Source organism: Paramisgurnus dabryanus, chromosome 22 (assembly GCF_030506205.2).
Source record: "Paramisgurnus dabryanus chromosome 22, PD_genome_1.1, whole genome shotgun sequence".
In the NCBI taxonomy this organism is placed as follows: Eukaryota; Metazoa; Chordata; class Actinopteri; order Cypriniformes; family Cobitidae; genus Paramisgurnus; species Paramisgurnus dabryanus.
The window spans coordinates 15,556,335-15,570,353 of NC_133358.1; the positions used below are offsets into that span (position 1 = coordinate 15,556,335).

Genomic DNA, 14,019 nt, shown 5'->3' on the forward strand with positions numbered 1-14,019 from the left:
TATAAAAATTCCTTACTTTTAATTATAATATTTTTATATGGTTAATATACGACTTGGGCCTTATAATAAGGAATAAGCAACTAGTAAGAGCCCAGAATAGATGGGAACTCTTTCAATACTGTTTAAAAACCATCTTAGAGTGCACTCATCTCATACCTAACCCAACCAAACCATGCCCGAGCACGATTGTCCTCCCTCCCCACTCCCCCAGATGCACGCACTTACACTGTACCTTGACTGATCCGAGCCTGGGCACGCTTTCGTCATTAGGATGCGATTGTTTTGATGTTGCCAATCGTAATGTTAAGTGTTTTTCTATTCTGAGTCATTTGGTGCACGATGGCACACTGTCCTCTCACATGCTTTTGGTGCTTTTACCATCAACGACCACTAGGTGTCAATGGTTTGCTGCATACTTGTCACAAATTAATAAATTACTGTCACTGCATTATTATTACTGCTAAATGTTTTTGAAATATGGAAACTACATTCGTAAAGCTTACCAATGGTATACAGTTTGTCAAAAAAATTTGAAGATTTAAAATAAGATATAGTGTTATGAATATATACAATTAATATGCATTCCTATGGGGAGTGGGGTCAAGTAACACTTGCTTAGTTGATCTGTCGCGTGTGCAGCTCAGACATTCACATAACCCTGCTGCGTGCAGATGAAGGTGGGTGGTCACGGTACAGAGCCATCACACTAGTCAAACTAACCAAGCTTTGTGGGTCAAACGCGCTCGGACGCGGTTTAGTTGGGATAATGTGAGCGCGCCCTCAAAGTGCTGCTTTAAGAAGCTGCTTGACAAAAATCCAAAAGCACATTTCTGCACATTTTCTAGGCAAAGGGTAACTACTTTGAAAATGTAAAATAGTTTTGGTTCATTTTGGGGCCTTTTTCAGTTACAACATAATTACCGTAGTTACATTTGTCTCATTCCATAATCGTGATGAGTTCACTATTATTCATTAACTTGGAAAAATTTAAATAAATGAAATGAGTAAGTGACCCCAAATGTTTGAAAGTTTGCATCTTTTTTGAAGCAACATTCAAAGAGCAGCAGTCCATAAATATCAGTACTGCAATCAGTGCAGCAACTTCTAAACAGTTCTGGAAAGACTTTCGTTTTTCCTAAATGTTTTTAAATCTTGGAAAGGTTTTGATCCAAGAAAAAAGATTGAAAAAACGACCCTTTTCCGTTTCAAAAGAGAGCAGGATTACTGTAGATAAGTGTGGAGAAACCTTTAAGGAAGTTCATTAAATGAGGGCGATTCAATTAGCGATTAGTCTCTGTCTCCGCTAGACTTATAAAAGGGCCAGAGCTCTCAGCCAGGATTAATATTTAATGCTTAAGCCTCCACTGAGATCCAGCTACAGGTGCAGAGGAGTGATGCTGATATCATGAACAGAATCAAATAGCAATAACATAAAATGACCCCTCTATTGAGTGTAAAAGGTTAAGTCCATCTTATTCTCAATGGGTTCAGGTGTTTAAACAGCAGGTGATTTGGTGACTCTGACATCACAGTTTTCTGTCTACTCTACTGCTTTATTCTACAAGCTTCTGAAGCTTGGCACACACAAATTAAGGTTTCCATGAATATGATTGGAGATTGCAGGAATAAATTTATTTTTAATGTTTTTTAACCCACCAACAGCAACCAACATCACTGCCCAACAGGCTTGTTCTCAACAAAAATTTAATGATCTGGGCACATTCAGAAACCTTAATTTGTTTTGCAGATTATGATCTTGCTTTTGCAGAGAAAATGCTGAATAGGTCCAATAACCCTCATCCAGATTTTCCTCTGGATTGAAGAAACGCACACTCTTACACAGATCCAGAGATTTCCTCATCGTAAAACTCAAGTTCCAGCTATCAGCACTAATGAATCGGGCTCAAATTTATATCCCAACATCTCTGTACAAACAACCATACGAGGAAAGCTTTGATATTCCTGTGAACGAGACGCAGCCCAAGACCTCCAGACGCAAATCCACTTAAACAGCACCAAGGAAAAACTCGGAAAAGTCGTCACAACCATAAAAGAATTCCGGCTGCCGACTAGAAATTCGACAGAGCTGTGAAACCAATGAAATGCAGCTTGAATTCAGTTTGACTGTAAATTTAGTTAACGGCATCTAAATAATGAATAATAGACAGGCACGGAATGGGATTCCATGAGAGAATCGTAAAACAACTTCACACATTTATGGCAAGGCAAGTAAATGACCGCAATGAGCCAACTAAATGCCAAGATTTGGTAAATGGAAATGCATTCAATGTAGCTCAATTGCCTTAGAAGAGCACATTTTTTTAGGGTTCGATTCTCAGGAACTCTCGCATCTATACAGTTTGTGTAAATGTAAATGAAACAGCACAGCACAAACAACATGCATGTACATAGTAAATAGATCTACCATTGTGGATGTCAGGAAAGCTCGTTCACACAAAATGACCATGTTTGGTCAATGCTAAACTTCAAAATGAAGTTGCACATTAGGGAACGACTCAAAAGACAACTTGATGTATCACAATGCAAGTTTATCCAAAAGTCATTGCGACTCCCCCAATATCCAGAAAATCACAACATCACCGGCACAACTGCTGTTTCCCTCGAGCAATAAATGCCTATAAGTACAGAGAGCCACTGTAAACCATCAACCCCTCTGATGTCAATAAGAGGGGGGAGGATGACTATAAACCTGTTTTAAAGTAATGGATACGACACAGTGGTCCGGCTGCGCAGTCTGCATTTGTGTTTTAATTGAGCTTTAAACATGTCTCAGAGGTATTGAAACAAGACAGAGGTTTTTACTGCGCTACACCAAGCAGAGGAACCGAACAATCTCTGTAATACGTTTTTACATCCCTTGAAGTGTGAAGAAGAAAGATTTAAAGTCATATTACTACTCACCCTATTTGTTCTGCCCTATCCAAACAACCACCAAGCGTGTAAGAGAGTCTCTGCGGCACGCAAACTTTTTCCTCCTGCGGTGCTGCTTCTGTTCTCCAAACCCTCTAAGTCTCCTTCGCTCTGACACTTCCTGCGCCGTCCCTTAAATCACTCCCCCAGACTCAGCCCAGGAGCATTGTTTAGACAGGACGTGTTGTGTGTACGTGTGTGTTTTCGATTGTTTGCCGCGATGAATACGGTTTTTGTAACTCTCTTTGGCACTCCTTCGAGCCTGGCGCACCTCAATGCAAACCTCAACGCTAAGAAAAGAGGGAGCTGGGAGAGGGAAAGAATAGGAGGAGATGTGTGGCAGAAGTGGTGATGAAGAGAAAGCTGGAAGAGACCTCCTTTAAGCTTAAGGAAAACATGTGAAGGACTTCCTGTGGAGGACCTCGACAGACTGGAGAGTTGTGTGCATGCATGTCTGTGTTTTGGAGCTTGCTTTGACTAAATACTTTAGTTTGTTGTTAGATTCGAAGCCAGATAAAAGTTAAGGTTTAAGTTAATAAGGGTTCAAAGAGTGGCCAAAACATTATGTCTGAGGTGCTTAAAAGGACCGTTCTCCCAAAAAACTGTCATTTTAGCCAAAGCAACTTACATTGAATTAAAAACACATACATTGCATTAGTATCCGTGTTACCTGCAATCCCAATAAAATGCTCTACCAATTTAGCAACAGGGATATAGTGCAGTTGTATCATATGGATGTTTTTTTTGGTTCTTTTTAAAGCCCGGTCCTGGTCCACATCCACTTTAACTGTATGAACGAATGCTGTATGAATATTCTTCAAAATTGATTTATTATTATATTGTTGAATGTGTGTGCACGCATCTACTTAATAGAAGCATGGAGGATATAAAACGGAATAAGGGGAGGATGGCAAACAGTGGGAAAGTAACTGTAATTGATTTACTGCAAGACTTATAACACCCTGTAGATGGCGCCACACCCAGTCCTGCCCAATACCCCCACACATACTGTACTTTACTTGAGCATAGATGCATCATAAGTCATGTGGACATCAAGACATGCTTGCAAAGTGTACACTGTCACAAAAGTATCTTTAAAAATGTATCATAATGCAGCGGTCCTCAAACTTTTTCAGTGTGTGGCCCCCCTTGAGTTGGGGAGAGTGGGGCACAACCTAACACTTTTTGACTTTGTCTCTATCATTCAAAAACATATTAGTTAGATTAATATTTTTTTTTACTAAACGATCAACACACACATCTCTGCTATAAATGAACACTTAAAGTTTGTTTGTGGGACCTACCGTTATCGTACAATTACACTTAAAGTGACAGGAGTGCAAACGTTACAACTTACCCCATAGATGGGGTTAATTGTAACAAACAGAGAGTTTGTTGTAACACCTGCTAAAAAATAGTGTTAAAACAAATAATTCAATACAATTCTGTCTGTATACCAAAGGTGGATATTGTTTATATATCTGCCTATACATGAATATCAGCTGATTTCGCTCACTTGTCTTCCGCCATTTTGAGGACCTGAAGTGGTCGCAAAAGAACTAAAAGCTATGCCTTTAATATGCTGTGAGCATCAAAATCGCTATCTTTACAACACTAAGAAGGCTCAACACAACATGATATTTTGATCGAAGTATCGCCTGTGTCTCTACACGTGAACTCGAGCATTGAGAACATTGTTTGTGAACACAGAGTTAACTAAAAAGAAAGTTTTGAACAACTGAGTTTGGATGATTTGGCGTCCGCTCGCCGCCTTCTTCCCAGTCAAGATGTATCGATCTCCAATTGCGACGTAAGGAGGGAGGAGAGTAAAGATGGATAGCTCCTAAAGCATAGTTCCTAAAAATGCACGGATAATTCGTTGTTTTGTCGCAAGTGAAAAACAATATTGACCTTCTAGTTGAAAAAGGAGCCTCATATGAGATTCATTCATTCACATTCGGAAATTGATTATTTACGTCTGGCAGAGATGAGGAGCGGACACCATAACAGCCAAAGTCAGTTGTGCAAAACCTAAACAATGTTCTCAATGCTCGCGTTCATGTGTAGAGATCCAGGTGATACTTCGAGCAAAGTTTCATGTTGTGTCGTGCCTTCTTATGTTGTAAAATAGTGGTAGTTTGGTAGCAGCGAACAGCGGCTGGAAGAACGCATCAGTGTAGGCATCACACCCTAACCAAGATATATTTTTTTAAAGTTGCGTTTCTTTTCATGACAGTCGAGATGCGACATGTCTTTCGTAGCCCTTTACTGTATCCGTAAGAATCATAGACAGTAAAAGATAAGAAATCTGTAAATCGTAGCAAGATGCTTGTCAGTGGCTTGGTGGTACTTGGTAGGTCCTCAAGATGGCAGCATGACGTAAAAGGTCACATGACTGATTTCCATCTATAATAGATAGATATCCACACATTCATCCATCCATGACCCTTCATCTAACCATCCTTGTATTATGCATCAATGCATATTAATAGATTTTTTGAAAGGGCTGCACAATTAAGACAAAAAAATCATAATTGTCAGTTATTTCCTCTGATATTGTATTAACAGTTATCATCTTGATTAATAGTAACACGGTAAACATGCCGACAGCAACTTGTAAACAGAGCCATCTTGTGGCCCCCAGTTTAAGAACCACTATCATGCTGTATCTATAAAGTACCAATATGTACCTTTGAGGTACTAATGTTAGGTACAAATGTGTACACTTTTTTTAAAGGGTACCGCTCCAGTTTGTACCTTTATTTCTGTTAGTGTACACCTGTTTAAAGAAACTTGTTGTTTGAGCAATATATAGAAGATATTGGGATTTATAGTTAGTTGCAATCAAATTTGGTAAAACACAAACACAACATACAGTGTAAGAGACTTTAGTGTCCTCCTAACACAGCAGAACATCCTTTACTGAGAAATAAAGTTATATGGAGAGCGTTGTGCTGTGTCATAAGTTACTGTATGAACTTCCTATGTTAAAACAGACCACTTCATTTATTCTCACTATAGGGTGTCGTGATAAATACAGAAGCTGTACCATGTTAACAGGAAGAATCCCTTAAGACAGGGGTGTCAAACATGCGGCCCGCAAAGGTGTCCAATCCGGCCCGCGTGATGATTTATACAGTTTTATTAAATATTAAATACATATTTTAAAAACCCTTTTAGGCGGGTGTCTAGTTCGTTTTTAATATGAGAGACTTGCGGAAAGCAGCAAAACGCGGAACATAGACTAAACACGGTCCCCAAAAAACTTGCCGTTTTATTGTTACCGCTCCGCTAAAGATCCACTGATTCCGCTGATCCACTTCGTGTTTTCTCGCCCGCTCCGCAGCATCTCTGTGTCCACTCTCTGCCTGGAGAGCGAAGACGACAGTTTCCGAAGTTCGTTGCATTAACAGGTAGATTCATTACATTATATCAGTTGTTAAACCGCAGAATTAGTAATTTGTAAGTATGTTTATGTATTTCTTCCGGTAATGATTTGCTGTCAGTGTTCTAAAAGTGCTACTAACTTAGCAAGCTAACAAAACCAAAATATCCACATTCTTATTTACGTTACAATGCTTGTCTAATCGATTTAATGTTCCCGATCAGATCTAAGTTAATATAAACACTAAATTTGCTGTTGTTGGCACACTTTGTAGACAAAAAATACAAAAAACACCAATGCCTTCACAAAATAACGACAGAGAACGGAAAGAGGGGCTTTTAGCAGCAGTTCAACATTGCAAACATGGATTCAAAGCTCCATCAAGCCAGCAGGTAAATCATATTTAATATTTAGCAGATTGTCACACTTTAATTCTTATTATATTTCCCATTATAATCACTTGTCTAAGTTGATGCTAGTAATTTAATACATAATATTTATAATACTTTATTAAAACCATAATAATAGTACCACCCCCCATAGTCCCATTTTTGTTTGGGCCACTGCCCCATCTAGCATTTTCATTTTCTAAATGACTGTTCTCATTACAAATATATTCCAAAGAAAAATAAATGGTTTATAAATAATTTTGGCATCAAGGCAAAAGAAGTTAAATTAAAGCTTTTCAACCTATAAGGCCAGTGGGTTTTGTACAGATGTAAATTTGTGTGTATAATATACAGTATGAGTGTGACCTTATGAAATGTAGTTTTCACAGAGCTGTGTGTTTCTCTGGTTTTCTTGCTAAACAAACTAATTAATTGGTTTGTTAAGTTAATTTTAACACAATTATCAGCACACTAAGGTTTAAAAAAATTATCCGGCCCGCACTTCATGGCGTTATTTACCATCCGGCCCACAGCCTAAAATGAGTTTGACACCCCTGCCTTAAGAAATGATCCACTATAGTCAGCATGAATTTTTGATAATTATTATGGTCTCACCACATTAAACATAGTTTAAGCATGCGTTCATGGTAACAAACAAATAGTAATAAAAAATTGTTAATTTTCCTGAGGGATGCAAACATATTTTTCAAAACACAACAGAAGATAGACTCTAATTACAAAATGATCAATTACATTCAAAAAGATTAACAACTTATGTAGCCCACATGAAAAACACAAAATTACTTGTCATACTTGAACTAAAAAACTACACAGACTCCTACGTATTTGCTTTGTAGCTGGAGGGTGTCGATCTGGTACTTAAGAAGATGTAGCTAAGAGCAAACTTGTTTGCAAAAAAAAAAAAACCGCACACAAAGCTCTTTCCAAATAAGACAATAAGTTTAATTCTTTTTTATATTAGTGATACTCTGGGAGCCATTTGAGTTCATGTGTATGCTGATGAATTCTCCTTAACTAACTTCATAAAAGTATTGTAGGTTAATTTAGGTTAACACTTCACCCTCCTCTATTTTAGTAAAGCATACATAAAATATCCGGCCAGTGTGCCATAGCTTTATGTTCACAATATATAATCGCACACATACTTAAATTTCTTTAGTAAACAATTTTGTAATGCTGAGTCTGGGTAATGGTACCATGAGTGTCTTGCAGCAGCTATTAAAACGTATTATTTAGATTCACTGTATGAGAAAAAAAGCAATGAAAGTGACAAATGTGACACTGTATAGTCTTTCTGCAGTCTTTGTGGGCATTAATTGTGTGGATCCATGACCACACAGTGTTGCATTTGCTATTTTAGGTTTCAGAAGGGTGCTCAAGAGCGCCCCCTTTGTGGCCCCTATGTGCCCTGGATGGCAGGAGTGCCGCAAATGCCCGATTTGGGACAGGGCCAAAGTACTACTGACAATAAAAAGAGAGACAGGAAAATAAAGAATAATGGAGTGAGAAGAATTAGGCTTTTTAGCATAGCGGTTGTAAAAAAATCCAGACAGTTAATAAGCCCGGGACAGAGCCGTGATGTCAGGAAATGAGGACTGTTCGAACCTGCGCTAACCTCAAATGTTACAACACTTTCATTTAATTCACAGATGTAAATTCAGAACGGTTATTTCCACAGCATTCCAAGTCAAAATATCACTTTACAGCAGGTTAAAGAAGTTAAAGAGCTGACGGGAAAAGTGAAACGAGGAACACTATTTATAGACATCAACAGCATTTCTGAAAATGAGATCTGATAGCTGGGCCAGAAAAGCTCTCAGATTAACTATAACGCTCCGATCTGGAGTTTTTCCTTTAATTATGTTCAACATTCCTTGATCCTCTGTGTCTCCGTGAGGCTGGAGGAATTCAGAGAGTTAGGACCGAGATGATTGGTCTGGCTGTCTGACTGATGATATCATAATGGTTAAACTCCATTTCCTGAGCCTGATTATGGGGACGTTTATCACATTTTAATATGTGGAGAGACAGCTACTGACTAGTGAGACTAAAATGAGACTTGCTATATTCTGCATGTTTGTTTCAAAGAAGAGTTCCTGAAAAACTTTGAAATGTGAACTGGAATATGAATGATTGCTTAGGACTGTAACGCACCAATATCACATTGTAGATGGAAGACGTGAAGGTGCACATTTCTAGACTTCTAGTTTCATTTTGTTCCAGGAAAATGTGTAAAATCAATCATTGTGCAGTCAAAAAAAAATGCAAGTGGTTGCAATTAATTTATTTAAGCTACATTTAAACAAGTTTTTTGTTTTGTTTTATATTTCAAATTTTTTTTGTTTAAATGTAGCTTAAATAAATTGTTGCGACCACTTACCTTAAAAAAAATTTAGTAAATAAAATGAATAATTTTTTCAGTGTGCATGCGAGTCTGTAAAAGGCGAGTCTGTTTTGTCATGATCTCGAAAGGAAATACCTTGGTAAGATTGCTTAACTATGTCTGCACACCAAATTCCCACAACAATTCTGTAACTTAAAGAACGAAAATGGAAATAGAACGGGAAAAAACAGCAGCCAAAGGAGAAAACTGGAGACTATGTGAAGACTTACGTTTGTCTTGATTAAGAGCGTAGTAATAATGTAACATGTTATGTTACATTATTACTACGCTCGCTTCTCTATGCTTTTCCTACATCTATTAATGTAAAGCTGCTTTGAAACAATTAACAATTGTGAAAAGCGCTATATAAATAAAATTGAATTGAATTAATAATTTAGAAGTTAGTTGATGAATTAAGAAACTTTTTGCGCTTTTCCATTGCATAGTACCCCACGGTTTGGTTTGGGTCAGGTCGGATAACCTCACCTCACTTTGGCTTGGTTAGCTTTCCATCGAGTTTAGTAACACTTTGGAGTGGGAGGGATTATAGGCGTGTCTTTATATTTGCGCTGCATACTGCTGTGACATCATACAAGTGAGAGCGTTGTTGTACATTCCCATACATTTATTTACTTCTCAGTCCGGCACAAAATTAAAATTGACCACCACAAATAGATGTTTGCACATCACATTTGTCACATCCCTGAACGGTTTCTGTACAGACACCCGTGGCATCAGTCGCCGCGCTCAGCTGAGCCCCACTGAAGTTGCATTTAAGCATATAATTCTGAGGTGCTCGTCACGAATGTGCCGCCACAAACTGCAGGTCTGGAAAAAAACTGGTATGGTGTTCCTGATTCTCAACCTGTGGATGTTTTTCATCGCTAAAAGGGATTTTGGGAACTTATAGCAGAGCACAGATGACAAGCATGAAGGTAAAGCTAATCAATTACGTTATAGCGATGAAGCTGGTAGTGACCATTCTCTTAGACAAATCAGTGATCTACAGTCTCTTCACACATCATTTGGTATCAGCTTGGTCACTAAGAACCCCGACCAGGGTGGTACTAAAAAGGTATCGGGTACTCAAAAGTAAGCCGACCCAAAATAAACCAAACAGTACTATGCAATGGAAAAGCGCCATAGGTGTGTTTCATCATACTGCATTTGCTGGAGTATCGTTCTCCAAACTGTGCATTACTTTGATTTTACCACATTTAGGGAGTTTTACCCCAAGAATACCCCTTGAATGTGTTACATGCACTGTATTGTGAAAAGCAGAAAGTTTTTGTAATTTTCTCTGGAACTGTGGCATAGGCAAAGTTTGGTGGGGGTCAGGGGTACATTGCCCCCCAGACCAAAGGCAATTATGATTTAGTTTGAGCTATTAATGAAAAATAATTATGTAAATTCATATTTTATTTGTTTAATTTTAATATTTTAATAGTTACTTAAGGCTAAAATAGTTTTCATTCATATTTAAACCATATTTTAAACCATAGAGCCGCACTCTCTCTCTACTCTCAAAGTATTGCAGTACCCTTGTTTGCCGGTAGGTGCACAAATGCGAAACTCCCATTGTCCTGTGTAGGGCTGCACCACCTAATTGATAAAATTGATATTCATTGATTATAAAATTCATTATCAATGAATTTCATTATCGATTAGTTGGTTTGTGATGTCACATGCTCCCGCACCACCATCAGACAGCGAACAAGATTATATGAGTAAACTCTTTAGTAGTGTGTATCTTTGGACCTTTAAAAGTACACATACACATGTGAATATCCAAATTTAGTGCCTTATTTAGCTATAATAATTGAGAAATGGAGTAAATATTAGGTTTTTATCCGATTATTCGATTAATCGATTATGAAAATAATTGTTAGTAGCAGCCCTAGAACAGTGGTATACCTGCGACCAACGTTTAACAACAACAGCCAACTAAAAGGTCATAGGTTATGTTCAGATTTATAAAGTTACCCTTTCTACCATCCAATGAGGGATATTAAATCATAATAAGATGACTTATAAAAGAGACACTGTCCAGGTATGTATGACTCACAGTTTTATATACAATGAAATTGAATTCTGAAATCTGCCCTGTAGACTAAATTATACTTAATTACCTAATAGCATGAGTATGCACACACACACACACACACACACACACACACACACACACACACACTCAAGTAAGGCCAGGAAAACGACATCTGTCTGAACAAGTAAAGAATCTTAACAGACAAACTCACACATACACATCCTTCAATGCATTTCACTGAGACAGCTGTTGATGTTTTGGTCGCTTAGTCTCTTTCTTCATTCGCTGTAGATGAGCAATTGTTGATTTATTATGATCATGAATCTACACGCCGTCTTACATCACTTGCTTCTGCTTGGTTCTTTGGTAAATCACCGGACCGGCCAAATAAATCATGCTTGTTTAGGCACCTCAGGTACATCTTAAAACCAATAATCACATTGCATTGATGTAGCATCGTCTGTCAGTTGTAAGTAATGGATTTGACATGTAGCCCTACAACATAAAATTGTCCATGCATGCTGCTGGTATTAAACTTATTATTGATGTACTATTGGATGCAAAATTATTTACTATATCTGCTTTCATCGTGTGAATATAAGGAAAGCTGGAATGATGTATTGATCCAGAACTAAAGAAGAGCAACTTTTTAAAGGGGACATTTCACAAAACTTTTTAAGATGTCAAATAAATCTTTGGTGTCTCCAGAGTACATATGTGAAGTTTTAGCTCAATATATCATACAGATCATTTATGGCAGTGTCACCAAATGGCAGTGTCGTGGTTTGATAGTGCGGATTAAGGGGCAGTATTATCCCCTTCTGACATCACAGAGGGAGCCAAATTTCTATGACCCATTTTGCAGAGAATGGTTTACCAAAACTAAGCTACTAGGTTGATCTTTTTCACATTTCTAGGTTGATAGAAGCACTGGGGACCCAATTATAGCACTTTAACATGGAAAAAGTCAGATTTCCCCTTTAACCGACAGACACAACAGATGAGAAAAGGAAAAGGAAGAATGATCAGGAAAATGCAGATCTGAACTAGGGCTGGGTAAAAATATTGATTCATCAATGCATTGCATTTATTTGTTTCTCAATTCAATATCGATTCATCAAATCCTATGAATCGATTCAGCCCCCCCGGCCAGTGGCGGCGCTGTGGGCAACACTCTAGTGAGGGCGTTCAGCGTTGTACAAGACGTGCTTTATCAAAACAGAAAGATCAAAGATGGCAAACAGCAGCACTTCTTTCAAGCCTGCACCATCAACGTGATCGAACATTAGTAATACTACACACATTATTTAAAAATATAATCAGGTACTTAATTGCTTGTGTATTTACTTATTATTGAATCGATATCTAAGCAAGTAAATCAATATCGAATTGAATCGAATTGTGAAATTCCTAACAATTCCCAGCCCTAATCTGAACCTGCACTCCTCACTTGCTCACCCGCTCAACAAATTTGTGCTTACTACTAAGCCACAAATCTGACAAGAACTGGTTAACGTTAAGTTTCTGGTAAATCTCAAGCTTATTAAAATTCTATGTGCGTACTTTATCTCTTTTAAAACTTTGGTATTACTCCCTTTTTCTGGTTGTTCTATGTCCTCTTGTTTCTACTTAGCCAGCATCTCTTTCCCAGATACTTGTCTACCCAATAGATGCTGTGTCAGAGCGAAGGGCAAACAGAAGAAAGAGTACACACACACACACACACACACACACACACACACACACACACACACACACACACACACACACACACACACACACACACACACACACACACACACACACACAGCCAACATTTCAGGATATCCCTTCATCTATTTATCTGCACTTTTTACTTTAAACAAAGAGTTTCTTTAGGAGAGTGTGTTCATTATGTGTTTGTGTGCACAAAGCCCTCTTGGCTGACCCTAATAAGTAACCACACACATTTTGTCTAAACATACTTCAAACAGAAATGCTACTTTTAATATGCACTGGAAAAACTAGCACAAAAACTGTACAGAAAGAAGAGAGAGAGAGAGGGAGACAGAAAGAGAGGGAGAAAGAAAGAGCAAATGATGGCAACCTTTAAATGGATTGAGTGAAAATCTAAAAGAAAAGGGGAGGACAGCAGAAATGACAAGAGAACAAAAAGAAGGCGACATGCGCTGGCAGAATGTGAAGAACATAGCCACTGAACTAGTTTAAGACTAAACTTATAATTTTCTGTCAGGGTTTTGTGTTTGGCCCTTCAACCTGTCAGAGCTCATAGCTTCATACGGGTTTATGTTCACTTTGGAAACCACAGCAGAGAACACCAGATATTCAATTAAACAACGGGGTATTTCGAGAGGAGTGACCAGGGGCTTCTTTGAGAATAATGTTTTATTTTTGTACCATTGATTATAAAAGACAAGCATGTTAAAACATTTATAAACAGCAAAGTTCTTCCATTATTACATCATTTTTGCGGGTAAGAATATATATCAATATTTGGTCACGTTGTGTTACTTTTAATAGCTGGGAACCAGAATCCCATCCAGGAATACTCACAATGGAAGGAAGGAAAAAGTTGTGGACTATTTCTGCTACTGCAGATCCAAAGAAAACAAACGTACAAAGATTTTAAAAAAAAAAAACTTCTCTGCTATCCACCTTATTTTCAAACGCAGAAGTAAGTGATGTGACTTATTTTCCGTCTTTGTGCAAGATGTCTATTTTAATAGCCAGCCGGTAGAAAACAGTGTAGTGGGATCACGCATAAAACATAATTTAAACAGTTATGGTAAATATTTACCAAATATATATATATATACAAAGTGGCATGCTCTGAATCAAATACAACTCAAATTATAAAGACTACAGT

General features: G+C 37.8%; 1 protein-coding gene across 9 annotated transcripts in view; it reads right to left on the reverse strand.

Moving 5' to 3' along the window:
• Positions 1–14,019, reverse strand: part of LOC135785460 (sickle tail protein homolog) — a 155,350-nt gene that overhangs the window by 90,579 nt on the left and 50,752 nt on the right. Inside the window, exon 1 of one of the 9 annotated variants that reach the window (XM_065294912.2) lies at positions 2,923–3,359. The exons of the other annotated variants lie outside the window; for them this stretch is intronic. The gene's annotated coding sequence lies outside the window, so the exon portion shown is untranslated. Of the gene's footprint in view, positions 1–2,922; positions 3,360–14,019 lie in introns of those variants that run through there. 9 annotated transcript variants of the gene reach the window in all.